Source organism: Haematobia irritans, chromosome 1 (genome assembly GCF_050003625.1).
Source record: "Haematobia irritans isolate KBUSLIRL chromosome 1, ASM5000362v1, whole genome shotgun sequence".
Lineage (NCBI taxonomy): Eukaryota > Metazoa > Arthropoda > Insecta > Diptera > Muscidae > Haematobia > Haematobia irritans.
In genome coordinates, this window is record NC_134397.1 from 152,399,382 (window position 1) to 152,413,193 (window position 13,812).

The window sequence follows — 13,812 nt, forward strand, 5'->3', positions numbered from 1 at the left end:
ATGGTCTCTAACAATCATGCAAAAATTGGTCCATATCGGTCCTTAATTATATACAGCCCCCATATAAACCGATCCCCAGATTTGGCTTGTGGAGCCTCTAAGAGAAGCATATTTCATCCGATCCGGCTGAAATTTGGTACATGATGTTGGTATATGGTCTCTAACAACCATGCAAAAATTGGTCCACATCGGTCCATAATTATATATAGCCCCCATATAAACCGATCCCCATATTTGGCTTGCGGATCCTCTACGAGAAGCAAATTTCATCCGCTACGGCTGAAATTTGGTACATGATGTTAGTATATGGTCTCTAACAACCATGCAAAAATTGGTCCACATCGGTCCATAATTATATATAGCCTCCATATAAACCGATCCCCCGATTAAGCTTGCGGAGCCTCTAAGAGAAGCAAATTTCATCCGATTCGGCTGAAATTTGGTACATGGTGTTGGTATATGGTATCTCACAACCATGCAAAAATTGGTCCACATCGGTCCATAATTATATATAGCCCCCATATAAACCGATCCCCAGATTTGGCTTGCGGAGCCTCAATAGAAGTAAATTTCATCCGATCTTCCTGAATTTTGGTACATGGTGTTGGTACATGGTCTCTAAAAACCATGCTAAAATTGGTCCACATTGGTCCATAATTGTATACAGCCACCATATAAAACCGATCCCCAGATTTGGCTTGCGGAGCCTCAAAGAGAAACAAATTTCATCCAATCCGGTTGAAATGTGGAACATGGTCTCTAACAAAAGTGCCAGAATTGGTCCATATCGGTCCATAATTATATATAGCCCCATATAAACGGTTTGACCTCCGGAGCTGCTTCTAGGAGCAAAATTCATCCGATCCGCTTCAAATGTGGAACGTGGTGTTAGTATATAGTCTCTAACATCCATGCAAAGATTGGTTCTCAATTATAAATAGCCCCCATATAAACCGATCCACAGATTTGGCTTGCGGGCCTCTAAGAGAAGCCTATTTCATCCGATCCGGTTGAAATTTGGAACATGGCGTTAGTTTATGGTCTCTAACAACCGTGCCAGAATTGGTCCATATCGGTCCATAATTATATATAGCCTCCATATAAACCGTTCTCCAGATTTGACCTCTGGAGCCTCTTGGAGGAGCAAAATTCATACGACTCGGTTTAAATTTGGAACTTGGTGTTAGTATATGGCCACAAACAACCATACCAAAATTGGCCATATCGGTCAACATTTTATTTCTATAGAAAATTTTGTGAAAATTTTATTTTTATAGAAAATGTTGTTACAATTTTATTTCTATAGAAAATTATGTCAAAATTTTATTTCTATAGAAAATTTTGTCAAACTGAATTATATACGTATTTAATCGATCTTTTTTGACTTAATATATACTACGTATGGACTTAGTTACAATTTAGAAGACGGTGTTAGGAGGTTTTAAGATACCTTGCCATTGGCAAGCGTTACCGCAACTTAAGTAATTCGATTGTGGATGGCAGTGTTTAGAAGAAGTTTCTACGCAATCCATGGTGGAGGGTACATAAGCTTCGGCCTGGCCGAACTTACGGCCGTATATACTTGTTTAGTTTAATATATACCACGTATGGACTATGTGGTATATATTACGGTGTTAGGAAGTTTTAAGATACCTTGCCATCGGCTTCAGTAGAAGTTTCTACGCAATCCATGGTGGAGGGTACATAAGCTTCGGCCTGGCCGAACTTACGGCCGTATACACTTGTTCTTTACTCGATTCTTCCTCATTTCCCTTAAAGAAGCATTATATGAAAAAGGATAGCAAAAGGGACAAACAAAGGGAAGGACTTATAAGATTACTGAAAAGATAACTTTTGACTTCGCGTAAAAATTATGCAAATTACACTCAAAAAAAAAAAAAAATGAACCAACCAGGGCAAATATCATATGTCTATTTTAGTTCATTGAAATTATTATGTTATGTTTCACTTAAAATTACTGCAATATGAGAATATTGCATTGACAATAATAATTTGTATACCCTCAACCATAGAACCATGGTATATTAAATGTTTGTAGCACATCGAAATATTGGACTAAGACCCCATAAAGTATATCTATCGATCTAGCGATACGGTCCGTCCGTTCTCCTGTTAAAATCACTCTAACAATCTATCGACGTGAAACTTGGCACAAGTAGTTGTTATTGATATAGGTCGGTTGGTATTGCAAATGGGCCATATCGGACCACTTTTATATATAGCCCCCATATTAAACGACCCCCCGTATTTGGTTTGCGGAGCCTCTTAGAGAAGCAATTTTCAACCCGATCCGGTTGAAATGTGGTACATGGTATTAGTATTTGATCTCTAATTATATAGCCCCAGATGTGACCTCCGGAGCACATTTCATCCGATTCGGTTTAAATTTTGTACGTTGTGCTGGTATATAGTCTTTAACAACCATGCAAATATTGGTCCATATCAGCACATAATTGTATATACACCCAGAGAAGGAATATGATCACCTCAAACATGTTTTAAGAGCAAAATATTATTTTTGGGTGGTGACCATGTAACATGGTTTTCTCAACCATGTTATTTTCTCGGATACCATGTATCTGATTTCGGCAATCAGGTTATATTTGACAAGAAAATAACATTTAAGTGTCAAACATATTACATGGTCACCATACAAAAATAACATTTTGCTCTTAAAACATGTTTGAGGTGATCATATTCCTTCTCCTCGTGTAGGCCTCATATAAAACGATCCCCAGATTTGGCTTTCGAAGACTCTTGGAGGAGCAAATTTTATCCGTCCGGGTTGAAATTTGGTACGTTGGGTTAGTATATGGCCTCCAAAAACCATACAAAAATATATACAGCCTCCATATAAACCGACACCCATATTTCACTTCTGGCACTCTAATTATCGCGAAAATATAATTCAATAATTTAATTATATTGGTATTTAATCTGTCTTTTTGTCTAACATATACCCCATATGGACTAACTCACAATATAGAAGACAATGGTAGGAAGTTACCTTGCCATCGGCAAGTGTAACCACAATCGATTGTGGATTACAGCTTTTAGTAGAAGTTTCCACGCAATCTAGGGTAAAGTGTACATAAGATTCGGTCTGGACGAACTCATGGCCGTATTTTCTTGTTCAGTTTTTTTCTCTCGGTGCAAGAAGTCAAATCGGGAGATCGGTCTACATTGGGACTATACGAAAACATTGACCGATACACAATATTTGGCATACTTTTGTATGGATATAAAATACCTCCAGATTTCCAACTTCATGCCAATCGGATAAAAATTGCATTGTATAGATGCCCAAGATGTAAAGTCGAGAAACCGGTTTATATGGGGACTATCCAAATCCTATTAATGGACTAGATGTTCAAGACTTCAATTCGTGGGTCGGTTTATATGAGGGCTGTGTCAAAACCTGGACTGATATAGCCCATCTTCGAACTTGATCTGCCTGAATTTAAAAGATGAGGGTGTGCAAAATTTCAGAACGATAGGTTCTTAATTGAAGACTGGAGCATAAATACAACAGACAGACAGACGGACATCTGTATGTCGTTATAAGAATTTCTACCTGATCAAGAATATATAATTTATATAGTTGGAAATCCATAGTTCTATGTATTACAAACAAATTTATTAAAGCCCCATCACCATTCGATGGAGGTGGGTATAATGATGATTACTCACGCACACTCACGACGTAAAACCTTACTCACGCACACTCACGCACAAAAATGTCGTGATTCACGAAAAATATCGTGACAGACGAAAAATTTCGTTACTCACGATTAATTTTATGAGTAATTTACCTTAGCGACGTGTCTGAAAACATGAGCATGATTAAAATCGAGAGCGTTGTTAAACTCTTAACCCTCTAATGCCCCAATTTTTTTGCCAGCTGATTAAATGTTCAATGTTAACGACACAAAAGCAAGAAAACTAAACAAGAAAAATGTATACGGTAAAATTCTGTGGCGACCGGACATATCCTCCAACGGACATTTCGCCCAAAATGATTTTTGGGCGTTATGACCTCCATTGGGGCGGTCACATCGCCCAATTTTAGTTTGTGCTGCTGATGGGTACGTGAAAAAAATCGCGCGCGCGATTTATTTCAAGTACCCATCAGCAGCACATCGATCATCTCATCTCTTTCCAATTTTAATGTTTAGAACAAGATAATAAAACGAAAGTTGCAAGAATGTGAGGATGAACTGAATGTGATGAATTTAAAATAGGATTCGCACGCGCGATTTGGAGGCAGATGAGATGATCGACGTGCTGCTGATGGGTACTTGAAAGAAATCGCGCGCGCGATTTTTTTCAAGTACCCATCAGCAGCACGTCGATCATTTCATCTCTTTCCAATTTTAATGTTTAGAACAAGATAAGAAACTGAAAGTTGCTAGTATTTGAGGACGACGAGAATTCGCGCAAGCGAATCCTTTGTTAAATTCATCACTACAGTTTGTCCTCAAGTTCTTGCATCTTTCGTTTTATTAACTTGATTTAAAAAATTAACACAGTTATACTGACATGTCGTTTGTAACCTTCGTAAATATTAGTAATTTCTTGTACCCATAAGATAAAATGGAACGACCGAAAAAGGGACATCAATAAAACAATAGCATCTCTGGGGTGGAACACAAAGAGACTGTATGCCAAATCGGCTTCCATAATAGTGGTTTGCTAATATATCTTTTCCGGCACACTTTCGAACATTTAGTATTCACTCATATGTTCTGATTTGGCAAATAGTGCTATGAGTTCTTGGGGGCTTTTTGGAGCGTTTTGCACCATTTTCTCCTTAATTTTCTTACAGACCACGAGATCTGCACTGTCTTTCTAGTTACGGCATTTTGAATTAAATACCGTACGTATTTAGTTAACCAAAATTGGGGATCAAAACTACTTCATTTAGGACAGTTTTTGATTTGTATTCCGACATTATTTTCCTCATAAAATATTGAGCGTTTTGATCGCCTATTTTTTGGGACATATGACCGCGATGAGGGAGGACATAAAGCCCAAACTAAAATTGGGCGATGTGACCGCCCCATTGGACGTCATAACGCCCAAAAATCATTTTGGGCGAAATATCCGTTGGGGGGTATGTCCGGTCGCCAAATTCTGTATATGCTGCAAAGCCTCTTGAACAGTTTCAACTAAGTTTTCTTTTAATTTTACCCATTTTTGTTGTCTTAAGGTGTGTTTTACTAAAAACTTCCTTATTAAGTGAAGCCCGCCTAAAGGTGAGATTGGGCATTAGAGGGTTAACATCGCAGGTACCACTAAAATTGTAAATGAATTCAAATCGTCAGAGTTTCATGTCGGTGGGCGGAATTCTTTTCGTGAGCGTATTTTTCCGAAATTCGTTACTCCAGCACACTGACGAAGAAATTATTTCGTGACTCACGCACGACACTTGGTTTGTTAATCACGCACACTCACGCCGTTACCACCAGCGTGACTCACCACTCACACTTGAGTCACGACAATTTCGTGTCAAGTGCATACCTCAGTGTTTACTAGTACTTCCATGTTTCGTTGGCTATCTTGATATGATGGATGGCGCTCGTGTACTACTCCAAATGTGCAATCCGACTCCTTGTCCAAGAGTCGGTAAATTTTTCAAAGAAGTCGGCTTATCCTTACATTTAAGTTATTCGACTTAATAATGGGTACCTTTACATGAAACAAACTTTTGTTTGACGAAAGTCAGCTTGTCTAATAATTCTTAAAAATTAAAGTTAAAGTTGTTGATTTTTTTGTATTTTGACAAAAAAAAACATTCAAAAATATGGGATGCTTTTTATACCCTCCACCATAGGATAGGGGGTATATTAACTTTGTCATTCCGTTTGTAACACCTCGAAATGTTGCTCTAAGACCCCATAATATATATATATATATATATATATATATATATATATATATATATATATATATATATATATATATATATATATATATATATATATATATATATATATATATATATATATATATATATATATATATATATATATATATATATATATATATATATATATATATATATATATATATATTCTGGGTCGTGGTTAAATTCTGAGTCGATCTAAGCATGTCCGTCCGTCCGTCCGCCTGTTGAAATCACGCTAACTTCCGAACGAAACAAGCTATCGACTTGAAACTTGGCACCAGTAGTTGCTATTCGTGTAGGTCGGATGGTATTGCAAATGGGCCATATCGGTCCACTTTTACGTATAGCCCCCATGTAAAGCGACCCTCAGACTTGGCTTGCGGAGCGTCGAAGAGAAGCATATTTCATCCGATCCGGCTGAAATTTGGTATATGGTGTTGGTATATGATCTCTAACAACCATGCAAAAATTGGTCCACATCGGTCCATAATTATATATAGCCTCCATATAAACCGATCCCCAGATTTGGCTTGCGGAGCCTCAAAGAGAAGCAAATTTCATCCGATTCGGCTGAAATTTGGTACATGGTGTTGGTATATGGTCTCTAATAACCATGCAAAAATTGGTCCACATCGGTCCATAATTATATATAGCCTCCATATAAACCGATCCCCAGATTTGGCTTGCGGAACCTCAAAGATAAGCAAATTTCATCCGATTCGGCTGAAATTTGATACATGATGTTGGTATAAGGTCCCTAACAACCTTGCCAGAATTGGTCCATAATTATATATAGCCCCCAATGCGGAGGCAATCAAAGAGTCACACTACACAGTATCCAAACGTTCTTTGAAAACAAGAATCGATTCAGAGGTTATTATTGCTCCTTGTTCAATTTTTTTAGAATCCGAAAACATTCGCTCTTCCAAGCTGGTCTGAAAATCTACAGTAGCCAATTACGAGGATGTTCTACTAGCGTTCTTGCGATACTCTACCACCGCATTCTTAGACAATCCCATATTTAGTTTCAGTCACACAATGTCTGCAATATTCTCATTTTTGATCTGACTGCCTACCACAATCCCCTGTAAAATGCATAAAATAAACACACACAAAAAAGTAGTTTTCTCAATCGCATATAGCAGTGGATAAACACTAATATCCCTGTACAATGTAAATATGAAGAAAACAAAACAGAAAAAAAAAACAACTCCCTTCTAGACTTTTGATAAACACTATCACTTTGGGGTTCTTATATTTTTTTTTATTTGCAAAACGCTTCTAGGGACTTTGCGTTCACCATTCAAAATTGATTTCATAGATTCAATATCGAGTCTCGGGGTTTGTTTTTTATGTACTTAAAAACGTTGTCACTCGCTATTTACACAATGGTGTCAATTTCCAACCAGAGGGAAAAATCTTGCCTTAGTGTTCTTTTTTTATTTTATCGCTACTTGTTTTTCCCATTTGAGTGAAACATGACGAGAACTTTTGGTGAACTTCTTGGTGTCATTGTACAAATATGTATAGATTTTTCACATATATAAAAAAAAAGAATATTTTGTCAATACAAGATACAATAAGGATACAAGGGAAGAATCGAGGCCTTTATAAAAAAATCCGCACCATAATATCTTGGATACAAGGAAAATATATGTACAATATAGGTGTCATCATAGGTGACATGGTGTTTTTGGTGGTAAATAAAGAGACTTTAACTTTTTTTTTTCAAAATGTTTTCTTTGGAAAAGTTTGTGAAAATTTTATCTCCAACTAAAATTTTGTCATAATTCTATACAAAATTTTGTCAAAATTTTATTATAAAATGTTTGTCGAAATTTTATTTCTATGGAAAGATATCATCTCTATCGAAAATTTTATTTCTATAAATATTTTTTGTTTCTATATAAAATTTTGTAAAAATTTTATCTCTATAGAAAATTTTGTCAAGCATTTTATTTCTATAGAAAATTTTATCAAAACTTTATTTCTATAGAAATTTTTGTCAAACATTTTATTTCTATAGAAAATTTTATCAAAATTTTGTTTCTATAGAAAATTAATTCAACATTTTATTTCTATAGAAAATTCTGTCAAAATTTTATTTCTATAGAAAATTTTTTCAAAATTTCTACAGAATTTTTTCAAAATTTTATTTCTATAGAAAACTTTGTCAATATTTTATTTCTATAGAAAATTTTGTCAAATATTTTATTTCTATAGAAAATGTTGTCGAATTTTTATTTCGATAGGTTTTTTTATACCCTTCACCACTACTGTGGTACAGGGTATAATAAGTTTGTGCATTTGTATGTAACACCAAGAAATAGTGGTCATAGACCCATCTTTTAGTATACCGATCGGCTTAGAATTAAATTCTGAGTCGATTTAGCGATGTCCGTCTGTCTGTCTGTCCGTCCGTCCGTCTGTCTGTATATGTAATTTTGTGCACAAAGTACAGCTCGCAATTTAAGTCCGATCGTCCTCAAATTTGGCACAGGGCCGTTTCTTGGGACAGAGACAATCGCTATTAGTTTTGGAAAAAATCGGTTCAGATTTAGATATAGCTTCCATATATATTTATCCCCGAATTTGGTCATAGTTAGCGTGTTTATCAACCGATTTTCTTGAAATACCGTACATCCTAATATTTTATGAATCTCGAAAATCTTGCAAAATATCAGGCAAATCGGTTCAGAATTAGATAAAGCTCCCATATATATCTTTCGTCCGATTTAGACCCATATGACCACAGAGGCCCAAGTTTATTACCGATCTTCGTGAAATTTTGCACAGAGGGTAGAATTGACATTCTACCAATGCTTGGTAAATTTGATTGAAATCGGTTCAAATTTAGATATAGCTCCCATATATATCTTTCGTCCGATTTGAACTTATATGGCCACAAAAGCCAGAGTTTTGTCGTGATTTGCTTCAAATTTTGCACAAGAGGTACGTTTAATAGTATCGTTAAGTATGTCAAATTTTGTTAAAATCGGTTCAGATTTGGATATAGCTCACATATATAACTTTCGCCCGATTTGGACTTATATGGTCTCAAAAGCCAGAGTTTTGCCCTCACTTACTTCAAATTTTGCACAAGCGGTACTTTTAACGATACTATTGTATGTACCAAATATGGTCAAAATCGATTCAGATTTAGATATAGCTCCCATATATATCTTTCGTCCGATGTGAACTTATATGGCCTCAAAATCCAGGGTTTTGCCGTGATTTGCTTCAAATTTCGCACAAGGAGTACATTTAATAGTATCGGTAATTGTGCCAAATATGGTTGAAATCGGTTCAGATTTAGATATGGCTCCCATATATATCTTCCGTCCGATTTGCACTCATATGACCAGGGGACCACAGTTATACTGCCATTTATGTGAAATTTCGCATAGAAAGCAGAATTATTATTCTAACTATACATGTCAAATTTAGTCAAAATCGGTTCATATTATATATAGCTCCCATATATATGTACACCAGAGTTGGGGAAATATGGTAGACTGTTACACATTTTAGACCCATTTTCAATGGAAGTATCCTCCAATTAACTGGATAGCGTTAGCCGATTTAAATTTTAATTCTAGAGATTTTGTAGAAGTAAAAAAATTGTCTCCTTTATATAGCTTCCAGTAAATGTGAAGTAGTTGAGATGGTAACACAAATTTTGGCCTACATAGGGGTGAAGGGTATAATATAGTCGGCCCCGCCCGACTTTAGACTTTACTTACTTGTTTTATCAAAAGTTTGTTTCTATAGAAAATTTTGCAAAAATTTTATTTCTATAGGAAATTTTTATTTCTATAGAAAGTAAAGAAAATTTTATCAAAACTTTATTTCTATGGAAATTTTGTCAAACATTTTATTTCTATAGAAATTTTATCAAAATTTTATTTTTACAGGAAATTTTGTCAAACATTTTATTTCTATAGACAATTTTGTAAAAATTTTACTTCTATAGAACATTTTGGAAAAATTTTATTTCCATAGAAAATTCTGTCAAAATTTTACTTGAATAGAACATTTTGTGAAAATTTTATTTCTATAGAAAATTTTGTCAAATTTTTCTATAGAAAATTTTGTCAAACATTTTATTTCTATTGAAAAATTTGTCAAACATTTTATTTCTATAGAAAATTGTATCAAAATTTTGTTTCTATAGAAAATTGTGTCAAAATTTTATTTCTATAGAAAATTTTGTCAAACATTTCATTTCTACAGAAAATTTTATCAAAATTCTCTTTCTATAGAAAATTTTGTAAAAATTTTATTTGTATAGAAAATTTTATCAAAATTTTATTTGTATAGAAAATTTTGTCAAAATTTTATTTGTATAGAAAATTTTGTCAAAATTTTATTTCTATAGAAAATTTTGTCAAAATTTTATTTGTATAGAAAATTTTGTCAAAATTTTATTTCTATAGAAAATTTTGTCAAAATTTTATTTCTATAGAAAATTTTTGTCAAAATTTTATGTTGTTGAAAATTTTGTAAGAATTTTATTTCTACAGAAAACTTGGTCAAAATTTTATTTCTATAGAAAATTGTGTCAAAATTTTATTTCTATAGAAAATTTTGTCAAAATTTTATTTCTATAGAAAATTTTGTCAAATTTTTTTTTCTATAGAAAATTTATCAAAATTTTGCTTCTATAGAAAATTTTGTCAATATTTTATTTTTATAGAAAATTTTGTCAAAATTTTATTTATAAAGGAAATTTCGTCAAAGTATTATTTTTATAGGAAATTTTGTCAAAATTTTATGTTTTTAAAAAATTTTGTCAAAATTTTGTTTCTATAGGAATTTTGTCAAAATTTTATTTCTTTAAAAAATTTTGTCAAAATTTTATTTCTAAAGAAATGTAAAAAATGTACACCTCTAATTGGCCACCAGAACTGAAGCACGATAAGCTTACCGATAAAAAAACGTAATGAATACTAAATAAACCACTTTTTACAATCTAATCGCAGCCAAACGATGGTTGTCTGTCTAAATTCTTGGCTTGGGAGAAAGGAATTATTATTTTGCGTGTACAACCAAAACCAAGTTAAAAAGTGGCATCGTGAATATGATCCAAATATTAGAAATCCTTTCCAACATTTGTTCCCATAATGTTTTAGCCATGGTCGATATATCTCCCCTTTGCCCTACTGGCTACAACCAGACATCGGCGATGTTCATATGGATGTGTATAATTTAATACTGTAGAAAAAAGTGTAGATTGTAAAATGGTGTCGTCTATATTGTCTCCTCTTACTTCGATTATATTTTTGGCAATTGTTTGTAATAAACCTAGGGCTATAATGGCTTTTTTCCTGTATTGTTTATTATTATTAAAGTCTAAAAACTAATTTCACGCTACAAGCCACAAACATAAATAAATACCAATAGCAAGCCAACAATCCCAATAACAAAACAAAACAGCCCACAATGGGACAATGACAACAAATGCGAGTACTATATACGGTCACACACAAACACACAAACATATACCCTAGACTAACACACATACAGATAGATTGATATATACAAACATGGAAAACCTTAAATAAATATCGTGCCAGAAGGAGCAGTTGTGTCCATTAATAAAGTTAAATTTTAAGAAAAAATTAAAAAAAAAAACTTAAAATTTTAGCAACGATCATCGCTTGGAATTTTCTTTTTGCGGTAAAAAAGTTTTTTTTAGAAAATTGGAAATATTTTCTGAATAATTTTATCTTCTTATACATCTGTGTATTACAGAATTATTATATTTTTATACCCTCCACCATAGGATGGGGGGGGGGGGGGTATATTAACTTTGTCACTCCGTTTGTAACACATCGAAATATTGCTCTAAGACCTCATAAAGTATATATATTCTGGGTCGTGGTGAAATTCGGAGTCGATCTAAGCATGTCCGTCCGTCCGTCTGTTGAAATCACACTAACTAACTTCCGAAGGAAACAAGCTATCGACTTCAAACTTTGCTCAAGTAGTTGTATTGCAAATGGGCCATATCGGATGGTATTGCAAATGGGCCATATCGGTCCACTTTTACGTATAGCCCCCATATAAACGGACCCCCAGATTTGACTTGCGGAGCCTTTACGAGTAGCATATTTCATCCGATCCATAATTATATATAGACTCCATATAAAAACCAATCCCCAGATTTGAACTCCGGAGCCTCTTATAGGAGCAAAATTCATCCGATCCGGTTGAAATTTGGAACGTTTTTATGACAACTATCGTCCTAAAAACTTTCCGTAGTGTGTAGCACACAAACGCGTTAAAAAACTTCATTTAAAGAAAACTTGTACCCGTCTTTATTTTTTCAATTTATGGTGTATTGCACGGAATAATACTTTTCATTGTAAAATATCAACGTGTCATAGATGCGGTATAAATGAATTCTTTTGCAGAAAATACCAGTATTTGGTATAAACTTAATGGTTTCTGGTTATCGAAAAAATATAGAAATTTTCTGCGAGATACAAAAAACTGTGACAATAGCAGGGCTGTGTAGTCGAGTCAATTTTGCTCGACTCCGGCTCCGATTCCGACACCAGCATTTTTTATTAGCCTCGACTCCGACTCCGGAGTCGACTCCAGGTGGTGTACTTAAATCTCATTTTAACAGTATATCAATTGTATTTTTAAGGTTCCACAAATAGACCCATATGTCCAAAAAAACTGCCCAAAAGATGTCCAAAGAAATGAAATGTTGATATAAATGTCAGGAGTTTTGGGATGTAAAGAACTCTACATTTTAATTTCAGGCCAATAAATTAAAATACGACACAAGACTATATAGAGACCACATCAAAATATGGGTAGATAAGAAATAAAATTTTAACAAAATTTTCTATAGCAATAAAATTTGACAAAATAAAATTTTGACAAAATTTTCTGTAGTAATAAAATTTTGACAAAATTTTCTATAGAAATTAAATTGTGATAGAAATAAATTTGCCACAAATTTTTTTTTAAAATGTAATTTTGAAAAAATTTTCTATAGAAATAAAATCGTGACAAAATTTTGTATAGTAATTGTTTAGGCAGTAGCCGACTATCAAACATTTTTTCGGAAGGTTCAAGTGTATTTCACTTTGGGTTGAGTGAATTACCCGAATTTATTCTGATAATTGGTTGATAGTTTTGCTGCAAGTAGAGGATGCTGATGAGGAATGTGGTAATTCCGAAACAGCTGTACATCCACCATCTTGCAGTCTATAGGGATTTGCCCAAATAAATTTGACAAACATACTTTTCCTCTGTTGGTTAAGCTACACTTGTAGTTTAGTCAATGCATGGTTTTAAGCTGAGATCAAAAACGACAATAAAATTTTCTATAGTAATAAAATTTTGGCAAAATTTTCTATATAATAAAATTTTGGCAAAATTTTCTATATAATAAAATTTTGACCAAATTTTTCGATAATAATAAAATTTTGACAAAATTTTCTGTAGTAATAAATTTTTGACAAAATTTTCTATAGTAATAAATTTTTTAAAAAAATATTGTCAAAATTTTATTACTGACAATATTTTCTATAGAAATAAAATTTTGGTAGATTATTTTTGGGGATCGGCTATATATAACTATAAATAGACCGATATGGACAAATTTTGGCATGGTTGTTAGCGGCCATATACTAGCGCAATGTACCAAATTTCACCACGTACTAAATTTTAACCGGATCGGGTGAATTTTGCTCGTCCAAGGGGCTCCGGAGGTCAAATCTGGGGATCGGTTTATATGGGGGCTATATATAATTATGGACCGATTAGGACCAATTTTTGCATGGATATGAGAGTCCATATACTAACATCACGTACCAAATTTCAGCCGAATCGGATGAATTTTGCTCATCCATGGGGCTCCGGAG